This window comes from Urocampus carinirostris, chromosome 14 (genome assembly GCF_059441175.1).
Source record: "Urocampus carinirostris isolate Australia breed hairy pipefish chromosome 14, RoL_Ucar_1.0, whole genome shotgun sequence".
Taxonomy (NCBI): domain Eukaryota; kingdom Metazoa; phylum Chordata; class Actinopteri; order Syngnathiformes; family Syngnathidae; genus Urocampus; species Urocampus carinirostris.
The window spans coordinates 14,787,207-14,798,352 of NC_142362.1; the positions used below are offsets into that span (position 1 = coordinate 14,787,207).

The 11,146-nt window shown below is 37.6% G+C and overlaps 1 non-coding gene across 1 annotated transcript; it reads right to left on the bottom strand.

Moving 5' to 3' along the window:
* Positions 1–4,623: 4,623 nt before the first annotated feature.
* On the bottom strand, positions 4,624–4,705 carry trnas-cga (transfer RNA serine (anticodon CGA)). The gene has a single exon. It is a non-coding gene; the product is annotated as a tRNA-Ser (tRNA).
* Positions 4,706–11,146: the final 6,441 nt, after the last annotated feature.

Below are 11,146 nucleotides of genomic sequence, written 5' to 3' on the forward strand. Positions count from 1 at the left end.
GTAGACCACTGATCCCCAATGTATGTCAAAGCAACAAATCCTGACACTTTTATTCAAATAATGTGGATTTCATTGAACAAGTATATTTCACTTTCTATATTTCTGATGAAGTTCGAAAAGAGTGTTTTTATTACACCGCATATTTTTATGAGTAGCTGCCAGGGTTTTTTTGCAGGTTATTTGACACTTTTTATGTGTTCTATGTTGTTACTTTAATGTGTGGAGTTAAGGACATCTGTTTTTATTTTGCTTGTCTATAAATCAAATGCACTACGCTAGTCTGCCAAAAGAGTGCAGTATTTGCACTGAAAAAGATCATGAGACTAAAACAGGATAAACAAGAAAAAGGTCGGAATTCTGATTCACTGTGGAGGATTAGCTTTTTTTGCAAGGTCCATTGTGGTCATTAGTTATTTTATTAAAGCACGGGTCCTAAACTGGCAACCTCCAGTGTAGTATTTTGAGGCCCCTGCCTTAGTAAGAAAGTTAAAGGGACAGTGTGCATCATTTTCTCACAAAAAAAAACCACGCAAAGTAGACAAAATGGATCTTAATCCTTTTGAAAAGAGGAGAAATAGGAAAAGATAGATAGATAGATAGATAGATAGATAGATAGATAGATAGATAGATAGATAGATAGATAGATAGATAGATAGATAGATAGATAGATAGATAGATAGATAGATAGATAGATAGATAGATAGATAGATAGATAGATAGATAGATAGATAGATAGATAGATAGATAGATAGATAGATAGATAGATAGATACTTTATTCATCCCCGAAGGGAAATTCACATTTCCAGCAGCATCCCTGAGCTGAGAACAATACAATAATAAAGCAAAAAGAATACAATATACAAATACCCAGTGTGACGTGCAAATGCCCACTGTAGCGTGTTATAACTAAATAGTGCTACACAGAATACATATTGCAATAAGATTCGGTAATATGCAATGTAGGTTGTGTGGTTTACTGTGGGCTTTTACTCTGCCGGGTAGAGTTAAAGAGCCTCATGGCATGAGGAAGAAAAGATCTCTTCAGTCTGTCCGTAGTACAAGACAGTGACAGCAGTCTGTCGCAGAAACTGCTCTTCTGTCTGGAGATAATGCTGTGTAGTGGATGCGATGGATTGTCCATGATTGACCTCAGCTTTTTCAGTGCTCGTCTCTCAGCTACTGTTGTTAGGCTGTCCAGCTCTTTGCCCACAACACAGCTCGCTTTCCTAGCCAGTTTATTGTGACGAGAATATGAAAATGAAAACAAAAGAGAAAGTGGGAGAAAAAAAGAAAAGAAAAAAAGAAATAAAAGAAAAGACAAAAATGGAAAAAAAAGAAATAAGAGACAAAGTAAAACTCAAGGAAAAAAGGGAACGAAAAGTGAAAAAGGCATAGAAGATACAATTTTAAAGAAAAAAGAAAGCAAGAAAAAAAAACTTTTGTCTATTTTCTCTTAATTTTCTCTTTGTTTCCTTTTTTCTTTTTTCCTCCATTTTCCCTTTTTTGCTATCTTTTCCACAACTTTTCTATTTATTTCAGTTTTCCTTTTTTGCCTCTTTTTCTTATTTATTCTTCCTATTTTTATTCCTTTACCCTAAGTGAAACGCAATGAAAAAAAATGAAAATAAAAAAATGAAAAAAGGCGTGTTTCACTTTGGGGAACTTTTTGTATTTGTTTTACTTTCCCAGAATAAAGTGCAATTGCACCTCCACAACACTAGAAGGCAGTGGCATTCTCAGTGGCAGAGTGTTTTGTTTACATCTAGACTCCACACAATGCATTAAGCACAAGTATTGCATTGCGTATGAAGTGTAGACACAAAGTATAGCAGGCCCTCAAGTGACCCTTTGAAAAAAACTTTTACCACGGATGCAAAGAAATACAAACGAAAGACTCCTCCCCGCGACCTTGGCGGTAGACGAGTAAAGACCGGTGTTCTTGGTATGTTAAAACTGTTGGCAGCGGACAGCACAAAGCCAAATAGATTAAGCTGTCACGTAAAGACATTACAACCTAATAATGCGAAAATGTGCCGAAAGGCGTAGATTTGGCATAGACGGAGGTGCTGTGTTACCATCAATATCGAGTAATCTTAGTTTTCTCAGCACTACTATTAAGTGATCACTTAAAAAAAGCGAGAGGATTTCTTCTTCCGAGGGGGCCGTGACAGAAAATAATTGCGGAACGCTGGACTACGGGGTTATGGTCAAAAGGCTAATGGCGTGGTGTTTAGTGAACAACCTCCCACTGAACACCACAAAAACAAAAGAAATAATGCTGGACTTCAGGAAGGGCAGAGAAAAACCGGCCCTGCTCCACATCAGTAGGGACAGCGTTGACATCTGATTCCTGTGCGTGCAGTTTTCCGAGGACTTCTCCTGGTCAGTGGTGATAGAGAAGACCCAGCAGCGACTCCACTTCCAGAGACTGCTCAGAAGGAACAAGTTGAAGGAGAAGCTGCTGGTGAAACTCTACAGTGCCACCAGAGAGCCTCCTAACATACTGCATCACGGTGTGGTATGCAGGATGCTCTGCAGCGGACAGCATAGCCCTAGAAAGGATTATAAACACGACCCCAAAGATTACCGGTTGCCACCTGCCCAGTCTGAAGGAAATTGCCAGTTTTCGCTATTTCAGCAGCTCAAAACATATCTGACAGTTGTGATTCCACAAGGCCCGAGTGAGCAAACCGAGGGATCACATCTTCCCCAAAGCTATCAGCAGTCTTGAAAACCAGTGTGAAAGTGCAATGTCCCGGTTCTAAGTGCAATACCCCGGTTTTCAGAGCAATACCCCAGTTTCAAGTGCAATATCCAGGTTTAAGAGCAATATTCCGGTTGCGTATAGTTTTAATTTTGGAAGTAAATATATACTTATATAAGAGGCAAATACTTTATATCTTCCGATTTATTATCTTTTCCTATACTGCAGACTTTGCTAACTGAAGTGCAACCCTTATTTTGTCATCATAAAGGTGATTCTGTTTCCACTTCTGATCCTGAAGAGGAGTGCTAAAAATTTTGAAAAATAATTTGCCCCCAGTGATTTAGGTCATTGTCGAGGAAAAACGACAACGACCAGATGGTGAAAGTGCTGTATCTAAGGTGGATCAGGAGGCTTCTCATGATACGTAATCGTGGAAACCAGTACAATCTGTTTCATGTGGGGGAGAAAACCCCTGGAGAGATATAGGCGCTGCAAGGTTGTACTTGCCCAAGACACACCACAGCAAGTGGTGCCCTTATGACCCTACTGGTTAAGGGGATCCGTGAGCCCTGAATTCTCAGATATAACCAGTTCCATTTTGATTTAACGTCAGGCTGCATGAATGCTTGAATCGTTTTTCACTCGCAAAACAATTCACCCAAACCAAAGTCAGAAGGTCAAGAGTTTTTACTGATGTTTGAACAGCATCCGATCAGATACAATCACTGGCTGCTTGTTTTCAAATTCAAACTACCACTTTTTTAAAACATTGTGAGTGTGGTTGCCATAGAAACCAGTGCCTCGGCCCTAGCATGCCGCGTTACTCCAGGGAGAAAGCCCGCTGACTGTGAATATATGGCCTTTCAGACCCTCTGTTGCTAAGAGATGCTCCAGAAAGCTTCAAATGGTAAACACAAGGATGCATGCGTGATTGAACTAATAAGACATTATATCAGAGTTTTAGAACTTAAGATAATATTATGTGAGGATTGAAAGAGTCGTGTATTTTCAAAGAGGAATAGAGTGTTATGGTGAGAACAAAATAAACAAAATAAAATAATGTCATGTAATTCCATGTAATTAATTCCATTTATAACAATATATATATATATATATATATATATATATATATATATATATATATATATATATATATATATATATATATATATATATATATAAAATATATATATTTTATATATATATATATATATATATATATATATATATATATATATATATATATATATATATATATATATATATATATATATATATATATAAAATATATATATTTCAAAAACTGTGTAAAAGAATTAAGTTCATACAGTAAACCTAAAAAAATGTCGTCTGAAGGATAGAAATTTAGAGGGTGTTTATCTGAATATCGGTCTTTTAAAGCAATAAAAAAAAAAACGTTTTCAACTCAGTAAGTATTTAAATAGCATGAATCGTTTTATTCAAAATCATTTTTTTAAAATGCTGATTTTTAACTTCCTGATGGAATTTAGAACAGGCCGTGATCAGTATTTTCACACACACGCCGCTGCCCATCAATACCGAGGTCCGGCTCATCTCTGACAAGCAGAATTATGCTGGATGAAAAACAACAGCGACCAGATGATGAAGATGTTGTATCAGAGTCAGATTAGAAGGAATTTCCGGACACTGGTAACCTTGGAAACCAATTTAATCTTTCATGTTTGGGGAGCAAACCCGTATCCCAAAAAACAGTCTCAAAAAGGAATGGGTGCCAACAGCTTTCCCAAGACACACACCCAAGGAAGTGGTGCTCCTATGACCCTGGTGGTGGAGAGATCTGTGAGCTTTTAATGAGTATGGTATCATAAGAGTTTATTGGAATATCTTATGATATCCATGGTGAGAATTAAGACAGATTTCACAGAGCAAAACACGTCACGGACAGGATTCGAACCTGTGAGGGAAAATCCCATTGGATTTCGAGTCCAACGCCTTAACCTCTCGGCCACCGTGACTACGTGCACATTGAAAGGAAAAGGGAAGAAGTTGACGCATGACCACTACCTTACACAGGGAGGTTTTTTACCTCAGATGTGAAAAATGCCCATAAAAAGTTGACTCTGCATTTTTGGTTTTGTTGACTTGGCATTTTTTCAGCAAAAAGGAGCAGACTTTATTTGTTTGTTTATTTTTCTAGTATGTATGTATAAATGAATTTATTGTATTTTTAAAAATAAAATAATTAAAAAAAAAAAAACAATACAAATAAATTACGTTTTTTAAAAAAGGGAAAAAATACATTTGAAAAATTCATAATACATTTGAATGTTGAAGATCGTACAGAGAGCCCATTTTAGAACATAGTTTTCCTAAATATGTCCCTTTGTCCTTCTTGATAAGCTAAAATGCTAAAATATGTGCCTCTAGTATCAGAAAGTTGAAATCCAATGGGCCAGATCCACAACAGACAGTATTGAAACAAAAGAAAATTCGCTCAAACCCGATGTAGATCGTTTAGAAGTCTTGCATAGATCTGGTTTTATCAGGAATTTTTGTCTCAATTTGAAATATATAATGAGTATTAAACCATCTGGAATGATTTAAAACAAATGTATTTCAAAGAAAGAATTTGAGATAGATCACTACAGGTTTATAGAAAGAACCACAAGAAGATGTAATATTCAACAAATTTTAAGTCCTAACATATCACCACAGGTCTCGGGAGAATATCTTAATGTGATATTCTTATGATCTTAAACACTTAAAGCAGAAAAGGTCACAAGCGAGATTTGAATGCCGGAGGGGGAACCTCACTAGATAGTCCAACATCTTACCCTCTCAGCCATCTAGTTCAATCATCTCGTTCTATTTTAAAACTCACATTTAGCTATTTATTTTCATGCGTGAATTCATTATTTTTTTATTTAAAAAAAATAAAAAATACAAATAACTAAAATGAAAAGTACAAAAAGGTACTGTATTGAAACAAATGCTCAATGCATGTGGACAGGCCATTTTAGAACATAATGTATTCCAAATACATTACGGTATATCCATCCATTTATTATCTGCACCGCTTATCCTTAGTAGGGTCGCAGGGTTGCTGGTGCCCATCCCAGCTATCATCAGGCAGCGGGCAGGGGACAATTTGGACCGGCCAATTAACCTGACATGCATGTTTTTGGAATGTGGGAAGAAACCGGAGTGCCCAGGGTAAACGCACACAGGCACTGGGAGAACATGCAAACTCCACACAGGAGGATTCAATCTCATGACCTCAGAACTGTTTTGCAGACACGCTAACCACTCAGCCGTCAGTACAGTATATACAATAAAATAAACAAATATTATATATAAATACCCCAAAAAATTGAAAGGTATTGTATTGAAACAAATGCTCAATGCAGGTGGACAGCCCATTTTAGATAGATAGATAGATAGATAGAGAGAGAGAGAGAGAGAGAGAGAGAAGAGAGAGAGAGAGAGAGAGAGAGAGAGAGAGAGAGAGAGAGAGAGAGAGAGAGAGAGAGAGAGAGAGAGAGAGATAGATAGATAGATAGATAGATAGATAGATAGATAGATAGATAGATAGATAGATAGATAGATAGATAGATAGATAGATACTTTATTCATCTCCGTAGGGAAATTCACTCTTCCAGCAGTATCCTTGTGTTGAAAATAAAACAATAATAAAGTAAAAGGAATATACAGTAATACATAAATACCTAATGTGACGTGTTGATATAGAGTATTTGAATAGTGTTACATAAAATACACACTGTAAGAAAAATAGGGTAATATGCAAATGTTGGGGTGGGGTTCAATGTGGGCTTTTACTTCCCCGGGTGGAGTTAAAGAGCCTCATGGCATGAGGAGGAAATGATCTCCTCAGTCTGTCCGTGGAACAAGACTGTGACAGCAGTCTGTCGCTGAAGCTGCTCTTCCGTTTGGAGATGATGCTGTGTAGTGGATGTGATGAATTGTCCATGATTGACCGCAGCTTTTTTAGTGCCCGTCTCGCAGCTACTGTTGTCAGGCTGTCCAGCTCTGTGCCAACAACAGAGCCCGCTTTCCTCACCAGTTTATTAAGACGAGAGGCATCCTTCTTCTTGGCGCTGCCTCCCTAACACGCTGCCGCATAGAAGAGGGCGCTTGCCACAACAGTCTCATAGAACATTTGCAGGAGCTTTTTGCCGATGTTGAAGGATGCCAACCTTCTGAGGAAGTACAGTCGGCTTTGTCCTTTCCTGCATAGAGATTCTGTGTTGGCAGTCCAGTCCAGTTTATTGTCCAGCTGCCCAACCAGGTATTTGTAGGTCTGGACAAATTCTACACATTCTCCTTTGATAGTTACAGGAACCGGGTGAGTTCTAGTTCTCCTGAAGTCCACCACCATCTCCCTGGAACACCATTTATTGACTTACTCATGTCCTTTTTGACATAGAGAAACTCAAAATCCCAAAAGAAACATTGTTTAGAACCGCAAATATTCCCCTGTAATTTTAGAAATGTTTAATTCTAGAAGCCATAGGTTTGAATCAACAATAAACAGAATTAAATTGAAAGAAAATTGGCTGAAACCCTATCTACATGTGAGAAGTTTTAAGGGGCTGGATAAATCACGGTTTATCAGCCATGTTTGTCTCAATCGGAATGAGCCGTTAGATAAAACCAGAGGAAATGCCTCCAAATTAAGCTTTTATTCCAGAGGGGACTGGCTAACCTTTTTAAATACTCATTTGCACTCATAAAACAGGGCTTCAACCATGTACAAAAACCCAGTTTTTTGAATGGAAATGTATTAAAGAGATGTTATGATAAAGTCAAGTCAAGTCATGTTTTTTTGTATAGCCCTTTATTACAAGGAGTCTCAAAGGGCTGCACAGACCACAGATTATTGCAAACCACATACAGTACTATTATGACACCATCCCCTGATCTAAAACCTACATGAGGGCAAGGAAAAACTCAAAGGGAATCAAGTCAAGTCAATTCATGATTATTTGCCTAGCCCTTAATCACAAGGAGTCTAAAATGGCTCCACAGACTAAGGACTACCATTACACTAAGCACTTTAACAGTGAACACACATTAATCTAAAAGAACCATACACAACTGTGATATTGCACTTAAAACTGTGTTTCACATGTCCTTTGTGTGCTTGTGGTTTAGGGTGTTGATAGCGCTGGGTAAAAAGCTATCTCTTCCTCTGTTCAATCTGGCCTTCTGTGATCTGGTAACAGTTCGAAAAAATGGTTGCTTGGGTACCAGAGCCGGCCCAAGGCATAAACTAATCAACTGCTTAGGGCCCCGTGACCATTAGGGGGCCTCCAAAAACGGTTAACTCTTTTGTCCTCATTGTCACTTTCGTGTGTTTACAACAAAAACACTTCTACAGAAATACTACAAAAGCACAACAAAAATAAGTATCAAATATAGTGCTTAAAAACATGGGACCTCATTTATTATTTTGCTTTCATTCGGAAAAGAAAAAATAGTAAAAAATACAAAAATACTATGATACACATACTACTGACATATTTCCCCAGAAATACTACAAAAACACAACTACACATAGCACAAAAAACTAAACAAATATGGCAAAAACAATACTATGGGAATAGTACAAATACATTACAAAAATATTAGTAAAATACTGTCACAGTTGCCATGGTGCCCAATTGGCCCTGCCCGTGTGGCGCCAGCTGCAGCTCATTCACAGAATGGCTTCCCTGCTATTTAAACCCAGTCCGGTCACTTTCCTTTTGTCAGTCCATCAACGAACCTCTGCCCCGCAAGACGTGGGTTCTGACTCGGACCTGTTTTCTGTTGGTATTTCCTGTCCAGTATTGTTCCCGTTTATTTTGTCCTGTTTAATATTGGTTCCCAGTTTCGTTCCCGTTTATTTTTGTCCTGTTATTTATTCTCTCCAGTTTTCGTTCCTGTCTAGTTTTTCATGTTTAATTTCGATACACTGTTTCAATATCAATCCTGTCTGTCCCGTCCTGTCCGGTATTGACCCCATCTGTCCGATATCTGCTTGGGCAATTGGTATCGATCTCGTCGGTCTCTGGCTTCCTGTCTTTCCATGCCAGACCGCTGCCTAACGTGCAAGACTCCCCATTTCCTGTAAAATAAAGGCTTGTGTGAGAAACGTCACGCATTTGGGTCCTGATCCTGTTCCGGTTCATGACAAATACAGCCTTGGAACTACATCAAAAATATGTGTACAGAAATACTACAAAAATACCACTTCATAATACTATAATACAACAGACTAACAGAAAAATATCACAACATAAACACTACTACAGCCGTACTACAAAAATTATACTATGGACAAACAACAAAAATACTACTAAAATGATACAACAGTAATATTTTACGACAGAAATACTTCAGGTTTACATAACAAATGAAGTTTATGGAGGAAGTGTGACATGAGCTTCATATTTCACACATTTTGGAATCAAATATGCAGATTGGATAGGACCCCGGGGTGGGAAAAAGTGGTCATGCCCTGCAAAATAAAAATGGCTGTGAAGTAGATCACCATCTGGTAATGCTACTTTTAGCACCAAAGTCTATTATGCATGTTGTTGCGTAAGTCCAAATAATGATGAGACGTTTGATAGCTTTTTGCTAGAAGATGGGAATAGATATTTATTCTAACAAATACATGACTTATATTTTTGGCTACTGATTTATAACCAAATACTTGTATGTTCCCACGCACAAAACACTATAAAAAAGTATTGCGTAGGTGGAGGAAGGTATGTGGAACCTTTGTAGTTTGTGTGATTTTTGTTACTAGATGTGTCTAAAATTCTAAGAACAGTCTAAATTAGGACTTAAACAATTGCATCCATATTTTTTCAATATTTACAGTGTATCAAAGGGCTGCACGGCATCTGATTGGCTCTGAGGTCATGGGTTCAAATCCAGCTAACTGCCTTCCTGTGCGGGGTTTGCATGTTCTCCCCGTGGTTTTCTCCCTTGATCTTACTGGGGATAAGCGGTGCAGATAATGGATGGATGGAAATTGTATCAAAAAGCAAGTTAGCATGCACTGGTCAGGGTTGAAGAAAAAAAATGAACACTAAGATGTAATAGGCTATTAATAACTGGCCTAACGATACAGAATTAACTCATTGTGATTGAAAAAACAACTTAGTATTGTGCTTTTCGGTCACTTGGAGTCTCGGTAGTTTGTACTTTCCTTGTGTTTTTAGCACTCCTCTTCAGTTAGAAGACACAATACAGGGACTTATTGAAGTCAAATAATGTCATCCCTGTCAACCTCAGCTGATTGCTCCCCTTATCAATAATTGCAATCCCATATTAAGCGATAATAAACCTTATTTATTTCAAAACAAATTGTAATTTTTATTTTTTTTACCGTACTATGATTGTTTTATGGCATACGCAATTTGAAATGATCAAAACATGTATGAAATACAGGTAAAACATATAAGTCAGGGTTGTCTCTTCATAAAGCGGGCCATATTTGGTAAGCTGAAAATAAATTCACCCTTCGTTAAAGGTCTGCAGTGCTTTTGTGGTATTTTCATTTGAGTTGCAGGGTCTCGTGAAAAAGCGCTGCTGTGCCGTTAAAACAGTGTTTGTTTCCTGTGAGCTTTTTGCAGACAGCCTGTTTTGTCTGGCAGTGCCTCTTCATATTCTATTCTTTGACAACAGCCACAATGTCTTGGCAAAATAGGCAGACACAGTTGTTTTTAATATTGGTAAAAAAAATACTCCATTTTCCACTTGTCCTGGAAGCAGCCGGCCTCACAGTCAACTTTCCTTTTTTTATTTACAATTGCCATGTCGAAAATGGGTTGGGCTAAAATTCTCACAGAAAGCTAAGGGCAGGATAGCCAAATGGCTACTGCCATCATCTGGTGAATTAGTGATTTTTTGGGGGGGCACATATTTTATACTGCAGTGAACATTGCTGGCGGGCCACATATGATTAATTTTGGACAGAGGCGGGAGGCCAGTCAAAATTCAAACACGAGCCGTAGCTGGGCCCCTGGCCAAACTTTTGACATGCCTGGTACAAGTTGCCAGGTATGTAATATGCACTGTTCCTTTAACATGAAATGTAACAGGAGGTTGTCTTTCCAATTTAGTTTTTTTCTTTTTATGCATATTACAGTAATCACTGCATTACAAAGTTGACAAAATCGCCCGAAAAGAAAACTAGCGATGGCTAATGCTTATTGGAAATCTTTCCCGTACATATCTCAAAAGATAAGAAATATTACATAAAATGTGTTAATAAAATTCTTTGAATTGTTATTTTATAACAAGAAGAAGCTGACATATTTATCAGAGATCTTGCTAAAAAACAACAACGACGAAAGCTTGCGAAAAGCTTAAAAAATTAGAAGAAATATGGTGCTTTTTTCTCACTTTGAGTCACTCTAGTTTTAATTCTCCCTTGTGCTTTT